Source organism: Tursiops truncatus, chromosome 18 (assembly GCF_011762595.2).
Source record: "Tursiops truncatus isolate mTurTru1 chromosome 18, mTurTru1.mat.Y, whole genome shotgun sequence".
NCBI classification, from domain to species: Eukaryota; Metazoa; Chordata; class Mammalia; order Artiodactyla; family Delphinidae; genus Tursiops; species Tursiops truncatus.
Window position 1 is genome coordinate 3,780,567 of NC_047051.1, and position 24,545 is coordinate 3,805,111.

At 45.3% G+C, this 24,545-nt stretch overlaps 1 protein-coding gene across 1 annotated transcript in view; it reads left to right on the forward strand.

Moving 5' to 3' along the window:
• LOC101335064 (phospholipid-transporting ATPase IB) overlaps positions 1-24,545 on the forward strand; it is a 233,313-nt gene that overhangs the window by 142,725 nt on the left and 66,043 nt on the right. The window lies entirely within an intron of this gene.

The following is a 24,545-nucleotide window of genomic DNA, read 5'->3' on the forward strand; positions in this document are numbered from 1 at the left end:
TGGAGGATTTTCCAAGAGGTGAAAAACGTAGGGGTGTTAAGTGTTGAATCGTCTTGCAAAATTCTTATGTTGAAGTCCTAACCCACCCAATTCCTCAGAATGTGACCTTAATTGGAAATAGGGTCATTCTGATGTAAGTAGTTAAATTAAGGTGTAATTAGTTAAATTAAGGTGCATTAGGATGCACCCTGATCCAGGATGACTTTATATAAAGGGGTAGCTTGGACACAGATAAGCACACGGGAAGAATAGCATGCGATGATGAACGCAGAAATTGGAGCAATGCTTCTGCAAGCCAAGGAAGGCCAAAGGTCACCAGCAAACCACCAGAAGCAAGGAGAGAGGCTGGGACGGCCTCCCTCGCAGCCTCAGAAGGAACCTGCCAACCCCTCCACCTAGCCTTGCGCCCTCTTGCACTCTGAGACAATAACACTTCTGTTGTTTAAGCCGCCCAGTGTGTGGTACCTTGTTCTGGCAGCCCCAGCAAACGAACACAAGGGGAGATGGTATCACGAAGGAGAAGTTCTTGCAGGATTCTTGCAGAGGCGCGGAGGGTCCCCTCCCGAGAAGGAAGCACAGAGAATCAGCTTAAGGATGTGGAGGAGACGTGCCCAGCGTGGGCGGCCATTTCCAGTCACATTTTCCATCTGCAGCGGGAGATGCCGCATCAGCTTCAGGCATATGCTGGCTTGGGAAGGAAACATTAGACCAGCGTGTCTCTCGGGGTGTCAGGCAGCACACTGAAAGAGTTCTGCCCTGATTTGTTCGAAAGCTTTCAACAAGTTGATCCATTTCACCCACTTCACCTGTTGCGGAGTTTTTCTTAACCTTAGCAAGAATGCTAATTAGTTGTGAAAACCTATATTGATGAATGAGGTGAAGGCCCTTGAGGAACATGCTTCCTATCAGTTAACAGTTGATTTATTCGTTGATGGAATGTCCTTGGTAAAAGCATTTTGGGTTAGAAGGAAGGTATTTTGAAATGCTGTAGGCTGTAAGTTAATCCTGTGACTACATCTATTAGGAAAGAAAAAGTATATACTGTCCTTTAGCATAGCAGCAACGTTTAAAGCCATTCATTACCTTCTGTTGTGGATCTGGTTTACTAGGTTTTACAGGCTAACATCTTCCAATAAGTGCCTTGATCTTGTAACGGGGAAGAGACTGACATCCCTTGACCCGAAGTATGAGTTTTCTTAGACTGTTGCCCAGTCTTTCTAGCTTCTCAGCTTGTAAACCAATGTGAATGCAGCAGATTTGATTTGACCCTGAAACATTAGGTAGAATAGTTTTCTTTTTCTCCTTCACTTGCTCCCTCCTTCCGCCACCCTTCTTGCTCTTTCCTTCCTGCCGTGTGTGTGTGTGTGTGTGTGTGTGTGTGTGTGTGTGTGAGAGACTCTCTGTGAGGTTCATTCTACCCAAATATGCAAGGGTATGGGGTCAGAGACACTACTGGGAAATGAACACTCTACGTGGTTTCGCACATTTCATTTAGAATGCACTTTCCTTGGCCCTTTCAAGGGGACCAAGATGGGCGAAGGGGAGAACTTAATTTGTATCCATGTAGTTCCCCATTTTGAGATGATGGGATCGTTTCAGTTCCATCTGTGGTAGTAATAATTAGGAAGTAATTGCAGGCTGTTAATTAGATTAAGAATCGAGATGGCACTGTGGATCCTAGCTCAGCTGTGTCCTTATTATGCGACCTTGGTTAGAAATCTCAAAGCCACTGTGGTGAGAGTGACCTGCCTCAAATAATGTAACAATAAGCACAAGGCCTGCTGTGAAATTAACGGTGCGTCCGGCTGGAGAGAAATACTGGAGTTTTCTTAATCTTTTTTTTTCTTTCTTTTTTTTTTTTTTTTTTGGTGGTACGCTGGCGTCTCACTGTTGTGGCCTCTCCCGTTGCGGAGCACAGGCTCTGGACACGCAGGCTCAGCGGCCATGGCTCACAGGCCCAGTCGCTCCGCGGCTTGTGGGATCTTCCCGGACCGGGGCACGAACCCGCGTCCCCTGCATCAGCAGGCAGACTCTCAACCACTGCGCCACCAGGGAAGCCCTTAATCTTTGCTAATTAGACACAGGTTGCATTTCAGAGGAAAGGATCTTAGATATATTTTCTGAGGATACGGCCCCATGTCCTGCAGATAAGAAAAGGGAAATTGTAAGTCAGAGAAAGACAAATACTGTGTGATATCACTTATCTATGGAGTCTGAAGAAGCTGAACTCATAGAAATGGAGTTGAACAGGGTAGTTGTCAGGGGCTGGGGAGATGTTGGTCAGAGAATACAAACTTGCATTTGTAAGATGAATAAGTCCTGGGGACCTAATGCACCTAACAGCATAGTGATTATAGCTAACACTGCTGTTGATACACTTGAAGGTTGCTGAGAGTAGATCTTAAGCGTTCTCTCCACAAAAAAGAAATGGTAATTATGTGATGTGACGCAGGTGTGAGCTAAGTGAATCAGTTTTACAATATATCAGTGGACCAGATCAACATGTTTATATGCCTTAATGTTATATATCAATTATATCTCAATAAAGCTGGGGGGAGGGAAATTAACACCGTTTTGAGAAAACCTGTAGTGACTTTATGGTTGTACTCAGTGGTCGGGAGGAAGAAGGGAGGAGGACGCTAGGTCAGGGACCACCTGTTCTGCTTTGGCTTCGGAATTTTCAAGATTAGATGGGAGTGTGGATGGTGTATAACTCACCTCGCTTCTTGTTTTCCTGAGGCTAGTGACAAGCCCTGTGCGTTACGCTGCAAGCCGATTGGTGTCAGCGGGAGTCGTGTGCCAGTGACAGGGGAGCCGGCCTAGAATTCAAAGTCAATTATACTATTAACTCACCTTTCTATAGAAAGGTATAGACAGACTATAAAAGTCTGTCTTGTTCCCGGTAACCTATACGAGGTGCTTGCATTGATTTGGTATCATTTTCAGGACTGTCTCATGAGGACTTAGACTGTTTCATTTCCATTGATGCTCTGGACTCCATCCACCTGTGACTGGGTGTGGAGTTCTCCTGGTGACTGGGTGTGCTGGAGAGTTTACACGGAGAACACTATGAATTCAGGCGGGATAGAGTTGATACTTAGATGGGGTAATAGGGTAATATTTAAAGAATGAAATGAGTATTGCATGAATGAAATAAGTGGTGGTATCCATTTCTAATGCTAGTAGAGCTTTTCTGGCTTATTCTTTTCGAAACCAAAATTGTTCTTAAGCAAACAAAAAACACCTGAGTTTCATCCTCTAGTTCAGTTTCCTAGGAATGCAATATTTTTTTGGTGCCTAAAATGGTATTTTAGTCAGAGAGAAATAGTATTGTAGGGATAGGTCTCCCTGGATTGGACAGAATTGCTGAGCATGGGGTGAGAACCGCGTCCCCCCTGCCCACGTCTGTGCCCTCTGATGTTTTCACCACACTCTGGGTACCTTTTGGGGCTGAGTTCTCATTCTTGTGCGGTGACACTGTAACAGTGTCATTCCGTACCCAAGAGACGGCTGCCGTTGAAATAATGCTTTTCAGGAAAGACTTTAAAATCCAGATAAGGTCATTCATATTCATCATGTTTCCAGCTGAAACTAATGTGCTCACTGACGTTCTTAATGAACTAATGATAAAACCAATTCAAGTCCAAAAACCTAAAAAGAAACAAAACTCCAGGGGTAACAGGGAAGACTGATTCAGAGCTCTCTGGCTGTCAGTGTGCTCCGCCGCGGACATGGTCTTCAGGCAGGGTAGGTGACACGGCGTGGGCATCTCCCCGGTTACCGAACTTGGGCAACGAGAAGACTGTTGCTCGCACACAGGCAGGTGAAGTTCCTTAGAGTAATGCTGTCACAAGAATTTGAATCTGGACTTGGAAGGACTTTAAAACGGTCCTTTTTGTACACATAATGGTGTCTTTTTTTACGAAAACACTTAAGATGACTTTGTATATTATAGGTGCTCAGATGTTTGTGAAATTACATTAGAGTTGGAAAGAAATGAACCCAGGTTGAGTCTACTGTGTTCCCTGCTCATTCGTTGGAGATCTGAGGATCAGGTACTGAAAGGAAACTTGACCAGAACATTCTCTGCTCTAGACGGACACTCTTTATGCCTCAACAACAGTTACAATAAACAGCAAAGCATTTCCTCAGTAACTAAAACCTGACAGTCCCAGCTCAGGGTGTTGAGAGAGAATCGCATTTGAGTCTGAACTGTTTAAACAGGTCAGAGTGAAAGCCGATTTTTACCACCGGAGTGAAAATCACCGTGGAATAATTCGTAGGTATTTCTTAATTTTAAACATTGTGGTGTCATCTCTAGCTCTTCCATCTGGGCTTTCAAAATACGCCTGCGACGGGAGTGTCTTAGATCGGAGGCATTTATGAGTTCATTTTGGGGAATCCCAGAGTCTGTTGGGGATCATGTTCACATTCCTTCTCTTCCTCTGTAAAATGAGACTCTTCTTCCTTGTGTTTCCTGATCTCACCCAAGAGTTTTTCAATTATTTTTTTTAACAAAGGAGGATGAAAACTTTGGAAGAACAATTTTTGGTTTTCTGTATACATAGGAGAAATCAGAAATAGGAGTCAATAGAAACCCACGTCCATCTCATCTATAACCCATTTATTTTCTCCATTAGTAGTAATAAAGGATTTGAGCCTGCTAGAACCAGCTTAAGCGGGAAAACATGCTTATGCGTCCATACTCTTTGGGCTCACATATCTTAACAAGAGGGACAGGATTGGGGACAGGTCAGTAGAACAGTCAGTTTTCTGCATTCCCCAATTTCTGTGGTCTTTCCACATAAGGGTTTAAGGGATTCGATTTTCATTTTTTGGCAGAAGTAGTAAAAGGCATCGTGATGTCTTTCACACACCAGGGAACCTCTGCAGAACAAACGCTGCCCTTAAGGCTGCTTGGGAAGGAGCCCTTAGGATCCGTGGGGTCCGTGTGAAAGCGGGGGTGAGGCTCCGGCAAGGAGGGGAGCTGGCCACGCGGGATGCATCCCAGGTAGAGGGACCGCTCTGCGGACGATCTAGTGCGACCGGTGCGGAATGTGCAGTGAGGCATGTTCTGTGGTAGAGTTTAAAGATACACGCTCCGTGTACACTGTTGCAGTTCATCTTAAAATCCTACGAGGCGTGCCCCATCATCCTCATTTTATGGATTAGGAAAGAGTAGCAGTGAGTAGCCCCAAAGACACAGCAATACATTTAAAAATAATATTGAATTATCTAAGACATGTTCCCCGGGGATAAAAAATTAGCCAATTTTGACTTTCCGGTAAGCTGACATTTTTAGCTGGCTTTATCCAGATATTTTTCCACAAGTATATAAATGACTTTTGTTTCATTACAGAAGGTTCATTGGGTTTTTAAAAAAATTGATTCAGCTGATCACTGAGAAAATCCGAGGGTTCATTCCTAACATATTAGTAGTTCATCGTGACTTGGGAGTCAGTTTGGTTTAAATTCCACTTTGTTGGTTCAAAGAAGAAAGCATGAGGTAGAGATCCACGTGCACTCTCTTTGTTATAGCTCTGTGTTTTCAAAGCAGGACATGTAGCTGGTATCGCACATTTGTAACTGGGCTAAATGCTTTGAGAAACTTTCACTCATAGTAGTACAGTTACTTTTTGAGGAAAGGAGACAATGAGATTTCCCCCCCATGCTGTTTCATGCTGAAGATTTTTCAACAAACTGGACAGCCTCCTGCCAACCCGTTTGGAAGGACCTTTGAAACTGACCTGACTTTTCTCCATACCACACATCTGAATTTTCTTAAGCTGTTGGAACTTTTTCTCTGTTTTAAATGTTATATAAACTCTTTGGTTGGACCCTGGAGTGAACTGTTACGACATTTAAGGGGGAAAAAGTCCTACAAGCATTAATCAGTGGAAGCTATTTGTTGCTTTTTCATGCGACCCCATCCTGCTTTCATCCTGACACACACCAAGCTAGAGGCAGTGGCTGCTTGTTTAATTGTTTAGTAAAGAGCGTGGTTTGATCTCTCTCGTGCTTTCAGTCCTGGTAAATTAATCAAAAGAAGTTACTGCTGTTCTGGGCATTAGCGTGGGTTTAGATGTTTCTGCTTCAGAGCCTGTTCATCAACTAAGATGCTTTTAAGCCCCCAGAGGAGAGTAAACAGTATGGCTGTGGCTGCCTTGAGGTGACCCATGACTTGTGACCCGCTTACATTTGGGAAGGAGCCTGTTTGTATTAGCAGTTATTTCTGGTTTGGGTTATAGCATTTTCAAAATGTCTTCTTCTCTTTCTCTTTTAACCTTTTTTTGTATTTGTGAAGAGCCAGCCCCATCGTCATTCCCGAACGTACATACCATGGGCATTTCCTTAGACCTACTGTAGAACACAGGGAACTATATTCAGTATCTTGTAATAACTATAATGGAAAAGAATCTGAAAAAGAACATGTATATATATGTATAACTGAATCACTTTGCTGTATACTTGAAACTAGCACAACATTGTACACCGTACCTCAATTGAAACATAAGACATGGAGGTCAAAATACAGGAACCCAGTTTGGTTCTATGCTGAGATTTTTAGAACGTTTGAAAGCTCACATAGGTAGAGTAATCCATGTTTGTCCTTAAAAGACAGTGAAGTTATAACACCATTTGAGAGAGAATTTATAGGGATAGTTTTTATTAACATCAAATTCTGGGTCTTTAGGGTTTTTTTCCTTCCAGTGGATAAAAGTTGACACTTTTATTATCATTGGCACGTTTTGTGTTGTACTAGGCGCTGAGGATACAAAAGAAAATCATCTTTGCCTGTAAGAACTAGACGACAGACACATGAATGGTCACTTCAGGGTGATGGGGTGAGGATTCTGATTGAGCCTATGTACCGGGGGACAGCAGGAGGGTAGCAGAGGGCGGCTGGGCTAGGCTGGTGGGTAGACCGGAGGTGGAGAAGCATCGGGGCAGACCTCTCCCAAGGAGGAGGTGACCTTGCATCTGGTCATCACAATGGATAGAAGTTAGGTGAGGGGAAACGGGAGACTGGGGAATTGGGGGAGGAGATTTTGTCGGGAGAAGAAGCGGGCACAGGAATATGGGTGGGCGGGTGTGGACAGCGTGTGGTTCTGGTTGCTTATGTTCTCAGAGAAAGAGGCAGTGTCTGGAGGAAACAGCCTTATGCAGGGAACGGTCAGGAAACCTCGTTTTTTTTTGTTTGTTTGTTTTAGAAAAGGGATTTACTGTAATATAATACAGTGGTCCGAGTTCGGAGAAAGGAAGGGAAGAGTCTGTGTTCGAAATATTAATTTGCAGCCCAAATGCAGAAGAGAGTCAAACAAAAGAGAAAGTTAAACGAGGTATACGCAGGAAAACACAATTAGAGGTATAAAATATGATGCTCTCTGCAGAGTCCATGACTGTTGCATATTTTAAACTTTTGTGGAGGTATAATTGATAGACAAAAGCTGTGTGTATGTACAATTTGATGAGCTCGAACACATGCAAACACCCATGAAACCATCACCGCTGTCAGGGTACCAGCCACACACATCACCTCTGAAGCTGGTTAGGAAGCCTTTTGAATGGCGAGCTGCTGAGCCGGGGCTTGTTTCTGGAGGGGAGAGGTGTGGTGTTTAAGACAAGGTACACTGGGTAGACTGGCATGATGAGCAGAGCAAGGCTGCAGGGTAGACAAAACCCATTGTGTTTGTTCAGATTTTCTTTAAAAATGGAAAGAACATTAAAACAAGAAGTTCCGGTCATTTTTGAGAATGAATTACTCCAGATAACTGTAATAGTGTCTCCTTAGTTTCTGATCATTTATATCTAAGTTTACTTTAAAAAATAATTAGTTGCGTGTAAAGAGCTCCTACTTGTGTCTATAAAATTTCTATTTTGAAAGAGTTCCTTGGGGAATTGTGTTGCTAGTTCAGGAAAGCGATATAGTAACAACATATCCATTTTTCAAGCCTGAGAATGTGTCGTTGTGTTGGTCCAGAGTCTAAAAGTGAAGTGACTTTTCTGACTGCATCCCAGTGGATTAGAAAACCGACGGAGGCTCTGGGGCACTGACTACACGGTGCCCATGAGCTCGGCCAGCACCGCTGTCTGCAGGGGACAGACGCACATCTTCCTGGTGAGGCTGAGCTCTCGGCGTGAATCTGATTTATTTGGTGGGGTTCCGGATTCTCCTGCAACCTTCTCTGTGGTTATTTGAAGGTGACTAAGTCAACCTCCTACACCCGTGGTTTATTTTGAAGTCAGTCTCACCCACAGACGTTTAGCGAGCCTGAGACTGTGGGTAAGAAATCGTGCCCATCGTGAAAGGGATGGAGGTACAGTGCAAAGAAACGTCCGCATCTTGTTCTCTTGTTCCTGTGCTTTGTATTTGGAAGGTGCGGATGCATCTCTGATGAATTTCCTGTAGGGTAATATAACTCAGATGGCCAGGATCTGGGCCAGAGGTGGTCATGAAGGGAGTGTGGAATTAAGGGAGACCTTAAAAAGTTGTTAATCAGCTTTTGTTTTTAAGAAAAACACGGGCGCCGTACTTGCGAGCAGCGCTCTCGGGGCTGTGCTGACACTGTGACCTGCCTACTATCCGTTTGCTTTCTTAGCAGAAGTTCCTGGAGTTGAGTTGCCTGTTTTGTTCAGAAGTTCTATCCGGTTACGTCAGCCTTGTTGGTAGTATATTAGGGTGCTGCTCGTGTACCCACACATCGTCATTATGTGCTTTTAGTCTGTTTAGTTTTTGCCAAATTCTGTTCAGAATGCTCCCTCCACCTGAAGACGTCTTGGCGGTTTGGCCACTGTCTCTGCACATCCTTTCAGGACGAGCTCGGAGAAGAGCTCCTGTAATTGTTTCCTAACCGTCCTCTTGCTCTTTGCTCACCACCCTCTGCTGGGTCCTTGGCCGAGCTGTGATGTCCTGGCCATCTTCGCTGTCCCCCCGGCTGGGGTGACATATAAACAGCTCTTATCTCTCGTACTGGAGTGTGGCATCTGGGGGACAGGGATGGGGTCTGGCTCACTGTGGGGTCTTTGGACCCTCCCGTGGAACGCTTCACCAAGCTGGGCCTGCAGCTCATTTGTCAAGAGAAGGGACAGACCAGGTTTGTGCAGTAGTGCACTGGGCACCACTGAGCAGAGACGTGCTGGCAGGACAGGTCACAGCACGTGTCAGAACGCTGTGTGAGCAAAACACGCAGGCGAAGCTGGGAGGTGACGTTACAGACAGCCCGGGGGATGCTCATGGGAGCCCACGAGCCGGTTGACTCTCCCGGGCGTGGTCCTGTAGCTGCTCCACCCATGCCTGACCCCCACACACGTGTGAAACCGTCTCCAGGTCCTTCAGCACCAGCTCAGAGCTGAACCACGTGGATGCTGGCCAGACACTCTGCAGGGGGGAGTGGGGTGTGTGTGTGTGTGTGTGTGTGGTTTGTCGTGTCCCCTTCCCTTAATGAACACAATACTCTGCCTTTCTCGCAGACCACAGCAAGGTGCAGCTGTGGGCCTGGAGGCTCTCATTCTAATGCAATAGGTCCGTCCACAAACATCATGAGTGTGGACCACGTGCCAGGTAGTGTGGTGAACAATGGCGTTATGTTGGGGAACAGCGACCCTGGTGCCGCCTTCAAGGGGGGGATTGCAGAGCGAGAGTCGGCCTCCCCATGTCTGTGATGCCGTTTCCCAGTTTGTCTCTTAGGGACGTGTTGTCTTAGAACTCGCAGCCCCATCAGGGGCCCGGAATGATGCTCTGAAGTGAAAGGGCTTCCTGCCTGTGAAGGGTCTCTTTTTCCCCTGAGCTTGGTGAGCAGGTGTGCACGAAAAGAGGTACTGCACCTGCGTCAAAATGGACCCCCGGAATTCCGGAAGAGTCTATTTCCTTGGTTAACGTGCATCTGGAAGAAATAGAAAATGGCTATTTCCCAATTATCATTAAGGTGTGTTAAGCCAGCATTCGTATATATTTTTCTCTCCTTCATTCGCTCAAGGACTTGGAAGGAAATCGCTCCCCTTGCGTTTAGCACCGTGTCTGTGTGACTTCTTCCAAGAGCCATTGGGTGCCCTGCAGATACATTTGACTCAGTGGGGATCGATGGCCCCGCCTTACCCCTGCAGGACCTGGGCAGCGGGGCAGCTATCGCTACACGTCCAACTTGATTGTCCCATGCATTTATATTGGTTGACCAGTTGGCTGGATTGTTGCATGTATTTTTCTTTGTTCTACTGATGACCTGAACTTTGTAACATGCTGATTAAAAAGTCCCAAAATGTAGAAGGAAAACCAGCAAAGCGTGTCTGTGTCTCATTAAACTAACTGGGCCAGGCCTCTGCTCAGGACATCCGTGGGCAAGTCACACGGAGCAGACGTATCCCCGTGCTGAAGGCTCAGACCCATCAGACCATCATCTTCCCAGGAAGCAGTGGTCTCTGTTTGCTTCTGAGGAAAACTCCAGCATTTAAACATTTCAGACGGAGAAATGTGATTGGTTTTTTTTTTTGGGGGGGGTTGCTTTTGCTAATATGACTTAATAGGCTATAGCTAGCTTCTTGGAAACCAAGGCATCTTTTCAATAAGGCTGAAAAATCTTTTCCTTTGTCTGAAAATGAATGCCTTCAATTTTAAAAGAACTCTACGTGGAGGTTTGTAGCTCAAACGAGCCCCAAGTGAGTAAAAGGTCACCCTGGAGAATTGTCTGATGTGACAGAGGCAGGAGGCCTTAGCTCTTAAAGTTGTTCGGATCAAATATAAAGAACAAATTCGAATAATAATTTAATTTCTTTCTGTAATTTTAATCATGTCAGAGATGAAGTGCTTTTCAGATTCTGTTATTTTTTACTCTAATCGCAGACTCTCTCTGATATAAGAGAATAATTGCACATTTTATTAAGTTTGTAGGTTAACTGAGAACGGTCATCTGCGGGAGGGGGTAGTTCTCTTTTTGACTTGTTCACTGGTGGTGTTTTACGTAGTTGCGCGTGTGTGACGTTTTTCCTCTATCAGTTTCTATCCATTTTCTTTAGAAAGCGTAGACTTCCACTCGCATCCCTTGCATCGCAGCGGAGTCATGGTTTGCTACTCTGTCCTGCCGCCGGAGCTGAGAGCAGGAGGAAGAACGCTTTGGGGTCGGGGTGTGCGTGGAGAGAAGCACACTTCTGTGTGAGACGTCGCTTGAGGAGGAGCTGGTGCTTGTGGTAGCTGCATGTTGTCGTGTTTGTAACTTATTCTGGCGAACAGCTGGCATTGTTTTAGGGCGTGAGGACGGAGTGGGCTAACTGCCCATTTCTAATCATTCGAGAAACGCTGATGTTATTACAGCTCCATCTTCAGACTCAGGCCTCCGCCACTTAGCTCCCCACATCCCCAGGGACAGAGCTACTGAGCGAGGGGTGCTGGCAGTGACAAGGTGGCTCACTCCTCACTTGCTCTCTGCCGCGTGCCTACCCTCCCCCCAACACACACCGTGTGTTCTGCTGCCCGAGTCCCGTGGGTAAATGAGCTGTAGCCCTTGTGGGCCGAACACTTGGTTGGATGTGTGGACGGTTGAAAAAGGGAAGGCCTGATCTTCACCCTGCAAGAACTGGAAATCTTTTTTTTTTAAATAACTAACTAAATACAATTTAATTAATTAATTTATGACTGTGTTGGGTCTTCGTTTTTGTTGTTGGGTCTTGCTTTTTGTTGTTATTAGAGTCACATATTTTTGCTTTCAACTTAAAAGTATGGATTTTAGAGCGTGAGGAGCGATAGAAATCTTCACTGTTTCCCACAGAGGAGGAGAAACAGAGCCAGGGAGGTCGTCCATCTGGATGCACAGAGGCCAGGACCCCATTTAGGCCCTGTCATCTGATTCCTCTCACGTGACGTGTTCCCCGCGGAATGCAGCTCGTTCATTCATTCACACGTGCTCATCGCTGGAGCTCCCTTCCCCACGGCTTTAATCATGGGAACCCTGAAAACTTATAGGGAAGAGAACAGCCTCCAGGGGAGCCTGTCCAAGGAAGGGTGGAATTTTCTTAGCAACCACAGGACCACAGAGGCTTCTGTTGATGAAAATAATCAATGAACAATCAATAATAAGAATAGAAGAGGTTTTGTTGATCCAGACTGAGGACTACAGCCCAGAAGCCAGCTTCCCAGATTTCTCTGAGAAACTTCTCTGGAGAAGCAGGGTTTTCAGCCCAGTTTTACGTCTTGTCAGAACAAAGAACGTTCAACAAGTCAGGGAGACATTTCTTCAAGGTTTCCAAAAACAGACCAGCACGTACACCGCGAGTCAGCACGGCCTTGGCACCAGGGAAGGAAGGCTTATCATCAAAGGAGTAACCAGCGCTGGCGTCCCAGGAAGAGGGGCATTTAATCTTTATGTTGAACATGGACATTCTTTACTTTTGGTCAACGTGTGCTTTTCTTTAATTATTAAAGCAGATGTGCAATGTATGTCTGATAGACCACAGACAGGCTGTTTTAGTCAGCGTCAAATTCAGGTTACCTCCTGTAAAGCCAGAATGACTTCCCCAGACCTCAGTATGGGAGAATTTCTTTTTTTTTATTTTAAAGAAACAGCGTTATAGAAGATATAATTTCATATACCATACAGTTCACCTCTTTGAAGTGTACAATGAATGGTTTTTAGTATATTCACAGATACGCAACCATCACCACAATTTTAGAACGTTTTCATCACCTCAAAAAGAAACCCCATACCCTTTATCTATCAGCCTACTAACCCACCACAGGACAAACAGGAAACTGAGAACCAGAGGACAAAGCAACATTGTTGGGTTTTTGTTACATTGCTTGAAAAAAAAAATTACGACACCGAAGGTATTGCTGCTTTAAATTCTATCTGTAGTGTATACCAATTCAGTTTAACGAGACTGTGTGTGTGTGTGTGTGTGTGTGAAAATGAAGGGGAGAGAGCAGGTGTTTGCTGTGACTTTGCTCACTGTGACACTGCTCTAGCTGCCCCCTCTGTCACATTCCCTTGATTGGGGGCCAAGTTTGGTCAATGAGTCCCATTTTGGGCTGTGAGTTGGGTGGGATCATAAGGTTCCTTCCCTGTTGTGGGCCGAGTACTCAGAGCCGTCTGCGTAGAGCTGGGAGCCCCTCTCTAGGAGCACCCCCCGGTACATCTCAGGTTTCTCATCTGGAACTTTCTTCACTCCAACCCCACGCCCCCCCCCCCGATCTGGTACCAGCCCTAACCCCTTGGTCAGGTGTCTGGGGAGCTCTGCCTTGGTCCCCTTTCCGAGCTCAGCATCAGGTGCTGTGCCCTGAACGCGGCGTGGTGCCACCGGACGAGGTGGATGTAGCAGGTGCTGGTGGCATCGACCCCACTTACCAGCCTGTAAACAGCAGCCTTGATATTTAGGCAGTGGTACAAGAGGTTACAAAATGTGGTAACCCCATACACGTGTCTGTTCCTGAATTCATTTCCTCTGAAACGTACCAGGTAGAATCAAAGGCTATGATTTGGGCTTCTCTGAACAGGCAAATGAATACTCTTAATCTTGCACTTTCTTTAACCAAACTGCAAGATGATCATTATTCACTTAGTATGATAAGTGTGTCCTTGAACATGAAATGAAAACTGTTCATTATAATTAAGAAGGAGGAGAAAGAGACCTGTGTTTTTTTAAAAATTGTTTGTTTATTTATTTTTGGCTGCGTTGGGTCTTTGTTGCTGCACGCGGGCTTCTCACGGTGGTGGCTTCTCTTGTGGTGCAGCACGGTCTCTCAGCACACAGGCTTCAGTAGTTGTGGCACGCGGGCTCAGTAATTGTGGTGCACGGGCTTATTTGCTCTGTGGCATGTGGGATCTTCCCGGACCAGGGATTGAACTTGTGTCCCCTGCATTGGCAGGTGGATTCTTAACCACTGCACCACCAGGGAAGTCCTGGGACCTATGTTTGAAGTCCCAAAAAAATCATTTAAGAAATGGGTAATTCAACAAACACTTGTTTGTTACCTGTTGTGTTTGGTGCAATGGGATTGAAGTTGAGTAAAGCAAGTCCCTAACACCAGGTAGCTCAGAGCCCAGTCATGGAGACAGAAGTACACAGCTGACTGCGTTTCAGACCAGACTTTATCCGAAGAAGCACTATTACAATGGCCTTGATCAGTTAGAAGAACAAGTTACAGATTAAGCCTGTGGTAGACTCAGCGGGCTGCCCTTATAGTTCATTTCCTCTGGGGGGTGCACGGTGTATTGGGTTTCGTGTCCTCTCTTTACACAGACCCACATGTGGATGGTCACGATGCCGGTGTGCCCACCAGCCCAGGACCTGGTGCTTGATGGCTGGCCATGTCTCTCTGCCACTGTCCAGGACTTTAGCAGATGACCAGAACCATCACGACTGATTTTCGTGTTCGGTCTGGGGAGTGGTAGAATGCTGCTGTTTCTTTCCTTTTTTTCCGCAGTCCCTTTATGCTTTAGAACAGTTTCAGGTTCAAAGCAAAACTGAAGGAAAGGGACAGAGGTTCCCCTATGCCCCTGCCCCACACATGCATGGCTTCCCCCACTATCAACATCCATCCCCCGCCAGAGCGGTACCTTTGTCACAACCAGTGACTCCACATGGACACGTCATAACCCCTCAGAACCCATCGTTGACGGTAGGGTGCACCCTTGGTGTTGTATGTTCTATGGGTTGGGACAAATGTACCTCTTGGTTTTAACAGTCTTACGTGGGTGCTAATGAAACAGAAAAGCATTATCCTTTCCTGCTATCGACACCAAGCATTAGTGGCTTTTATGTCATATAGGCTTTAGCTTTGAGAAGGGTCTATGCTATTTGGAAGAAAGAGCTTTGTTTAATTTACCTCCATGCCCACCCAACAAATCCCACTTCGAAATAAAAAAAATAAAGGGATGGAAAAGAGAGAGGCATTCATCTGTGCACTAACTCCCCGGATGTCAGAACCTAGACTGGCTACCGCCATCCCCGGGGCTCTCAGGGCTCCTGGCTGTTTGGATTGGGACTGGGGTGAAGGTCGGCAGTGGACAGGCTGCCCCCTTTCTCAGAGTGCAGGTAGTTACAGCTTGGCCTGCTTGTTGGATTGGTAACCAGGTGGCCTTTGTTCCAGGCACCGGTGACAGGTGAAGGGCAGGTGTAATTAAGATCATTCTCTCAAGCACCTTGCTCGTCATTCATTTTCAGCGTTGCATCAGCTCGTGCCGCCCGGTCCTGATGGGGCCACAAGTTTGCTCCAGAGCAGCTTCAAAACTCAAGCCCTTCTCACCTTTCCTCTGGGCTCTGTTTCCGGTACCCACCCGCCCCGCAGCAGAGGCCAGGCGCGCTGTTTTGAAACAGTAGTGAAATTTACAGTGGGGAACAGTAAATGTATGTTAACTTCAAGGAAGGCAGACACTCCTGAGAGGGTCTTGGGGGCCTTAATAAAGCATTTCAAGGAAGCGGAGTATCGAATTCACGCTTTTTGTGCTGAAAACATTAAGGTATTTAAATGTGTTGTTCTGATCCCTGTTGCAGCCTGGGAACAGGAGAATCCAATATCTTTTATTTAAATCCCAGCCTTCCTCGGCCGCGCCGTTCTTTCGAGCCTAGTACAGGAAGAAACAGAGCCTATAACCAGTCGACGTCGGTGAATATAAAACTGTGTGTAATTCACAACATACAACCTAGTAAAGTTTCTATAAAATGCGGTTGCCCAGATCTTAATCGATTCGACACCATTTAATGGAGATGTTAGGTTTTCAGAAGCCAGCCTCCTGTCTGAGCGCCCCTTGAATTGCTCTGTTTCCCAGACACATGATAAAGTTGTCACGGACGCAAGGACGGATGATAAATTCTGAACCCCCAAGCAGGGTATCCTGATTTCAAAGGGGGCCCATTCTCAATTGCAGAGTAAGCTGATCTTCAGCAGACGGGGTGTCCTCCCTTTACCGAGAGCCCTCTGAAAGCCTGAGCTGCCCCGGCAGCGTTTACGGCCGTGGCGCAGGATCAGGTTATAAGGGTTTTTGTTCACTTAATAAGGAGGATCAAGTTCCCTCTCGACTCGCAGCGTTACATGGTCTGCACCCCTGAGGCTGGGGAGGATGGGGCTGGGGGGGGGGCCGTCACCCGGCAGGTAGTCATTGAGGTCGGTGATAAATAGATTGCTTCATCTCAGTTGGTAGCATCCTTCCCTTTGAAATTCCTGTTTGTTGAGGAAATTTTTAGAGTTTGGAATCAAGATTGTAGAGGCTGTATTAGGATGACTTCAGATGACTAGAAGATCTGGTCTTAAAATTCTTCATCCTTAAACGCTGGGGGATTCATCCTAGTGAAATTGCACGAGCGAGTTTGTTTTTCAAGGTCCAAACGGAGGAGAATCAGGACTGTGTTTTGTGCAGTGCATGTGTGTGTACCGCCCTGAGATATCAGGGACCCCTTCAAACTTTATGTGATTCTTAAATATTAAACATTGAATGAGGTAAATGAACCTTTTAAACAACGAGGATATTAGTAATAGTAAAGGTTAATATATTGTTATAGTGGCAAATTTATATAAACGGTATTTTTTAAAAGTCTCTCAGGATCTCTTTTGCTTCCACCCTTCTTCCCCCTCCCTTCTCCTTCCCCTTGTCCCCTTCCCCCTTTCTTCTCCTCCCCCTTTTTGATAGAGCTTGAAGATGAACTCAACTGCTGCTTTTGAAAGTTGAGTTATACCTAAAGAGTCTTTTCTGGAATGTGGAATCATTTACCCTTAATATTTTTGAAAAATGAATACTTAGACCATGTTGAAAATCATCTTTGCACTTACAGGACGCCATGGATACTTTAAGCTTTCTGCAGCTTGAATTTAATATATGCCCACATATATGTATTAAGTTCCTAAAATGACCACAGAATTGCTCCACCAGGATATAAAGCAAGATGGCAGGGCATCTGCCTGCGTCCTGCCCCACCCGGCGCAGTCAGAATCGTCCTATCGCGCCCGCAGTATGCACTCAACCTTCAGTGTGATCAAAGGGAGGCCGCCCTATGGCTGAAACTGGCAAAATACCGGAAATGTTATCAGAACTTGTACATTTCAGCCGTACCAAAATAAGTAATGCCATTGGTATATCTGGGCCCTTGGATTCATTTCTCAGCAAATCCAGTGGCGTGTTGGCCTGTATTTCCTAGGGTTGACTGAATCACATCAGGGTTCGTAGTTATTTCATGCAGATATTCATCACCAGTAATGAGATACAGGCCATCATTTTATTCAATCAGCAAGTTCAGTGCTTACTCTACTAACCACTGAGTTGAATAGTTATTAACAGGGCAAAGGTACTGAGGTATTTGAGATTGCAGTAGAGTGTGATTTCAGACTTAAATCCTTGTGCAAAGAGCAAATACACGGTGAGGTGCTTAAATAGAAAGACTTTGGAGGATTTGTGCCACCCGGCATCCCCAAGACCATCTGTAAGGGCTGGGTGAGCCCGTGTCTGCTACGCCTTCAAAGTGCTTATGCAAGATGATACTCAGGGACTCACTGTTGGCTTATAATAGTCAAAGCATCGTGATTGAGAGAGGCCGGGGAAAGAGAGCAGGCTTACGTGCTGGCCTTTCCCAGGAGAGCCCAATGCCAGAGAGCGTTGCCAGCCATATGTCATTAAGAGCTGTCACAAAAAGCCTGTAATAAGCCTATAATGTTTCCAAGGATGTTAGTAGAAAACAGAATCAAGACCATTTGCTTGTTTGGTCAGGAAGTTTGCAAACAGTGTCCATTCCGAGACCACAGGAAAAGTGGGGTGTTTTTATCTGCTTCTGAGGGTGGTAAGTTTAGATCGTATAGAGGCATCTGGTCATTTTGGGAATGCTTTCATTCACCATGTTTCTAGGTCTGTTACTTACGTGGAAGTTAACATATTTTTGTGTGAGTAGAACTATAGTTTTTTCCTCTTGTTCATAGTTACGGTTAGAGATGTAATTAGTCTTAGAATCATGATTGTGGTAGTTAGTTCCCATTGATTGAAAGCCCACCGTATGAATCGTGGATTGGCAGTGAGGCTGGGGTGAGGGACGGGCAGGATGTGAAGGAAGGAAAGGTAAATCTAAGAGACGAACAAACACATCCCACAGAATGGATGTGGCCAATTATACTGAAAATATAGAGTTCATAGAAATAAATACACCTGTTAGAAAATTTGGGGATCAGTCCTTAAAACATTGGTGGCCCCCCCATGTGGTCTGTCATCCTTTCTGCTCTTTTATGAGGCAGCCAGTGAGGTTAGAGAAAGAATAGTAACTTAGTCCTACGGCATGTTGTAGGAAACCCCACCTTTTATATTACCAATCAGATGTGGTTTTGAAGTTTGTTTTTAACTTTTATATTGGAGTAGAGTTGATTTACGATATTCTGTTAGTTTCAGGTGTACAGCAAAGTGATTCACATACATATATCTATTCTTTTTCAGATTCTTTTCCCATTTAGGTTATTACAGAGTATTGAGCAGAGTTCCCTGTGCTCTGCAGTATGTCCTTGTTGATTATATCAGTGTGTATATGTTAATACCAAACTCCTCCTTTATCCCTCCCCCCTACCTTCCCCCTTTGGTAACCATAAGTTTGTTTTCCAAGTGTGTGAGTCTGTTTCTGTTTTGCACAGAAGTTCATTTGTATCATTTTTTTTAAGATTCCACATCTAAGTGACATCATACGACATTTGTCTTTCTTTGTCTGATTTCCTTCACTTAACATGACCATCTCTAGGTGTATCCAGGTTGCTGCAGATGGCATTATTTCACTCGATTCCAGATGTGGCCTTGAAATTTTTAAGGATCGAGAGAAACGCCAAATGATTGGAGGGTCTTAATCTTCAGAGGAAATGCTGGGGTAGGACAGAACCCTTTACTGCTGAAGCCGCCATGGCTAGAAACCCTCATCCCCGAAAGACCCCTCGGGTGGGGTGCCACTCTCTCAAAGCCTTCGGCTCGTGGACGGCATTTTCCTCTGCACGTTTCCATCCTGCTTTTTAGAGTGTGTTCTGCACTAGCCCCCACTTGTGAGGCTGCCTCTTGGTCAGGCACTGTATTCTTTGGAAAAAAAAACCTGGAGTGCTCGTTGAGCTGTTGCGTCTCTCCGAGGCACCATCTCTCATGGCTTCCTCATGGATTGGGTTGGTCAAAAAGTTCGTTCAGGTTTTTCCGTAAGATGTTAACCCAACCCAATAGAATACAGCCCCTCTCTACTTGTAAGTTTTTATGATGAGGGAGCACCTCAGTCTCCTCTAGAACCATTGAGTGATTGAGTTTAAATTTCACTTCTTTGTGCCCACAAATAAGCCAGCCCACGGGCTCCAATTGGGTTCCACCAGACACGCCCGCATCCTCCTGCTACCCGTCTGCCCTGAGTCCCGCCTTTGCTGCTGGGCTCCGGGGCCCATCCCAAGCTGCTTTTTGGAGCTTCAGGCTGTGGTGAAATGCACTGCAAACTGGGACATGTGGTTAAGTGTGACGGCCTTACACATTTTGGGTCGGAGCACAGACGTAGGACATTCCAGAAGAGGGTAACTGTCCATGAAGCCTGGACCACTGGCCCTACGTAAGTGCACCAGATACATCTAGAGAAAGAACACAGGGGTCAGAGGGACGTTAGTAAGGCAGCCATGGAAACATTTATTAAACAGGTATATGATCGTGCAGTTATTTTTAGATTTTAGACTCATATGTTAAGTGTTTGTATATTACAAACTCTATATGGTATTAAATTTTTTAAACTATATGAAATTTTTAAGGTGCTACAATTTTTAAAACATTCAGGATAACCGACTGCTTATAAGAAATTAGGTGTAATGCTTTTTTCAGTGGTTTTTTTTTTTTTTTTTTTGCCGTACATGGGCCTCTCACTGTTGTGGCCTCTCCCGTTGCAGAGCACAGGCTCCGGACGCGCAGGCTCAGCGGCCATGGCTCACGGACCCAGCCGGTCCGCGGCATGTGGGATCTTCCTGGACCAGGGCACGAACCCGTGTCCCCTGCATTGGCAGGCGGACTCTCAACCACTGCGCCACCAGGGAAGCCCATCAGTGGTTTTTTAATCAAAGAAAATCTCTTTCATGGGATAGTATCTTTAACGGAAAAACAGAAACTTTCACAAATGAAATCATATATGTTGGCTTCTGCATCATTAAAAAAAAAAACCTAGGAAGTCTTGTATACCTTATTTTGGTTAGTATTTTTCCCTCTCACCCACATATGTGAGGCACTCGGACAGGAAGCTATTTTAAAGGAAATTCCAACCCAAATTTGTACTTAGATGGGGTTTAAAAGCAAAGAACCACCTACATATGTCAAGCTTGAAATAAAAGAGGATGAAATTCACTGTTTCTGCTAATTAATTTTGTTATTCTCTGAAATTTTACATGACTCTTGTGCTATGGAAATATAAACTTAGCTAATTAAAACGCTGAGCGAGAGAGAACTTGCTATCCTGTCCGAAACGGCGCGGGCTGCTTCAGTGTGGTCTACGGACAGCAGCATCTGGGTCAACAGGAACTTGTCAAAGTGCACATTCCTGGGTCCCACCCCAGACTTCCCGAATCTGAATGTGTACTTTTACAAGCCTTCTAGGTGGTTCTGATGGTCCCTTAAATACTGAGACTCAGTGATCTCGGGCAGTGGTCTTCAGACGTCCATTTCAGTCATGAGGACTGTCCACATGGAATAAAGAAGTTTGGAAGTCGAGTTAGTGGACGTGTGTAGTGCGTCTGGTTGATTGGTAAGTGTTGTGGTCCTGGTCGAAGTTCTCTTGGGTGCCCCTGGGTGGAGAGCCTTGTAACACCCCTGGTTCATCTGAGCTCAGTTTACATCAGTCATGGAGATCCAGCCCCTTTTTGACAAATGGGGCAACTGAGCTCTGAGAAGGGAAGGGATTTGGTTAAGCTTGATTTTGCAAATATCAAAATTTAGAAACTCTGGTGATATTGCAAATCCGAATTGAAAAACTCACTCTGAGACCAGGGCTTTTGTAGATCAAATAAATTAGTGCATAGACACTAATCTTATAAAAGTAGTTACCAAAGGTTTTACTTAACGGTTATATTTGAAATAACTTTTAAAAGTGAGTTAAAATTTCAGGAACATGTATCATAAAATGAGGAACTCCAGGATACTGAATATTTTTAAATCAAAAGGAAAATTTGTTTTGTATATTAAAATCTGCTGTGTTAGCTTAAAAAAGTGGGTAGAATACCTCTCCAGGTGATTGAAGATCTTTGAGTTGATATCTTTATTCATAATGCACCCAAATAGGTTATACAAGTGACCCAGCGCCTAGCTTGGCTCAGATATGGTCTGGAATTCTTATTAGACGGATTGAATGTATTCTACGCTGGGACTACTTACTTCAGTGTGACTTGTGATTCCAGGTCACAAATGAAGATTTAAAAAGAGCTGTTACTGCTTCCTGGTAACTTGGTCTACTAAAATACTACTTATGGCTTCCGCGTAGTGAAGCCTATTCAGTTCTGTAAACATTAGCTGTTTGACATCTGTTTTGAACCCCTCGTGTGTGTTAGAATTATGTTTTCTCGAGGCGTGACAGCTGAGGGCGTAATGAATTGTGGATGAGAATCTCATGCTTCCAAAACACTGGGATATGACTTGGTTTATTTACCCCACTCAGGGTTTCTCTTTGCTTTTTGCTTTTTGGGAAAAGGCAGCTTTGGGACTTGCATAGATTTTACTTTAAGCCATCAGGACTTCCCTGGACCTACCTGAGATACGGATCTCAGAGAGGCAAGCGCAGTGAGCCTGTTGGACTTGCTACTGTCTCAACGTTGGTTGGCTTACTGCTAAAACCCCAAAAAGAAAAGCGACAGCTGCAACCCGGATTTTCTCAGCACCTTCCCTGGTCCACCACCTCGGCCCTTCAACCTCCCAAAACACCATATTCGCATGGCTGGGCGTCTGCCCCTGGGCTCCCTTCTCTCCAGACCACACCTGGTCACCTTGCTTGGTCACCTGGGTGGCACATAGAATCTCAAGGAGCTGCAGCCTCAGTCCAGTCCAGTGCTGTTGAAGAGTCTGTTCACGCTCCCTTGTGATGTCTCTGTGGAAGCAGAGATCAGGATGAAATGATGGCGCTGTTAGGTGCAGTTCTAGTGGGTTGGCCAAAAAGTTCGTTCGGTTAATGAATACGTTGTTCAGTAAAGTTGGTGAAAGTGAAAACTCTTTTATTTTTACTTAAAACTGAATGAACTTTTTGGCCAACCCAAGGCTTCAAGGAGTGAATAGTTGTCCTTGAAGAGTGACTGATGTCATCACGGAGAGGCACGATGAACGCGGAGATCCCCGGAGTCCCTAGTGTCTTCCTCGTTGCTTTGTAAAGCCCCTAGGCCAGACGAAAACGGAACAGTTTCTAACTCTTGGGTAGGTAAAGTCAAACAGTTGAAGAAGGATTCTGTCCTAACCACTGAGCAGACGTTTGAAACAAGAATGCACCTCAATGCAAAGAGATGATGCTTAATTCCTTTCATCCTCAAGCGACCATAACCATTTCCGATGGTAAGGTGGGGGGCACCTGTAGGGCACTGTTCAGCTTCTCAAACCTTGACCTAAGCGTGGGTGCTGCCCTCCTCACTTCCTGTTCCACAGTGACCTTTCCTGGGGCATTTGCTTTGTATCCCAGCGGCCATGAACACTCAGCTTCGCAAAGCTAGATCATAAAGAGGGATGTAGAGTGAGCTAATGCTGAAACTGTGAGCTCTTTCCAGCTGGTGTTTTGTACCGCCCCACAGATGCTGTGCTTCCCTTGGACATTGGTAATTACCCCTTCGGTACCCCAGGGGCGCACACACATGGTCTGGGAATCGTGGGTCAGATGGCGTGCACTTCTCAGGTGTGTCCGTTTATTTTTTCCAATAATTGAGATTTTGGGGTGAGGTAGGAGACATTTGTTTCACACCTGCTAGGTAACATATGGCTTCACATAGATACATCACAACCATCTCATGAGGTGGGCGGTTATCATTTTCCCCATTTCACTGATGAAAGACAAGAACTTGTAGAATTATTTCCCCGTTTAAATCATTAGTAGGGGGCCCAGGAAAAGGTCATGCTCAGCCATTTAAATTTGAATCCTCTGCTGTTTTCTCTGTACCACATTTGATCTCTGCTTCTATCGAGTTCAACAACGGGACGAGAAATCACATTTGTGTAGCAAATGAGAATTACCGGCTGCGTCTGCCAATAAGAAATTTACTTGGATCCAGGTAGCAGTTGCGTGCACTTGGAGGGAACAGACAGAGCTTACACGCCTGTATGTTAACATTGTTTAATTGCTTTCACATAGTCGACTGGAAGCTCAGGGATAAACAATGAAAGCTTCCAGTAATTTCCTTTCAGGCTACATTAAAGTAGGTCTGTCATCTGCTACCAGAGAGATGGTGGTCTGTTCTGTTCTGCTCTCAGCTGTCTAGAAGACCCTCCATGGAAGCTCTTTTTAAGGTCTGTAGCTTGCCTGTTAAATGACGGATGGAGGACCCGACTGAACCAACAGAAACCGGGCTTTAGGAGGAAAGAGGTGATGGGTGTCGTCATACTTCAGCCTTGTTAGTATCTGGAAGAAGAGTTACATTTGTTCTGCTCTAACCCGAAGGACACGATCAGGACTTTTAACTATGCTTATCAACAACAAAAAAGCAATAATAATTTTCAGTGGTTGCAACTTCCGCAAGGAGGCAGTAAATTCCAACCCATCATTGAAAATACCTGTGAAAATGATACAAGAGAGAGTAGGTCACATGACATGGCTCACTACAGCCCTTTCGACACTTAGATTCTGTTTTCCCGACTTGTTCGTCCTCATTTCTTTGTAACGAGCAAAGGCTTCCAGAATACCTGTCTGCGAGTTCAGCTTGCTGTCTCACCAAACACATTTCCTTCCAGGGTTGGTGAAATTGAAGTTTTCTGTTGGAAACAGGTATTCCTGTAGGTTGGAGGCCACATGAAAGATGCTACTGAGAGAGTCTTTGAGGGTCCCTTCTAGCTTGTAAGCGCAGTCCACACGTAGGTGCGGAGGTCTGTCTCCGGGAAGCTCAGCATGGTCTTTTGCTCTGTGTGTGTGTGTGTGAGAGAGAGAGAGACAGAGTGATTTAGGGATTTACCTGTAAATTTCACAGATCAAGTATCAGCTTACCAATGTAAAATGTAGAATAGGTCAGTCCTGATGTACTAGTGGTTTTATCATGTTGTTTTATTATCTGGTCTTATAGTCTGAACAAACACTTTCTCATAATTAACGCTGCTGTGCTTTGGACCCCATAGATTTATATTGGCTCTTCCTCCCCGGGGGGCTTATGGAAAATAGCCCACCTTCGTTGATTCGCGGTGCAACCAACCCTCTTAGGTACTGGCTACTTCACCTTCTCCTTTGGGGCCATGCTTGTGCGCAGTTCAGTTTTTATAGACCTGCTGCCCTGGGGACTGCCCTTCAAACGCTGCCTCTATCTCTGGGCTAGGGATGGAGGAGTCTGTCTTCTTTCCTCTCACACCAGTCCTCTTTCTGCACTTCTCAAGCCCTGCCAATTTTCGTTCCCTTCTCTGAAAGCAGGTTTTATAGAAAATTCC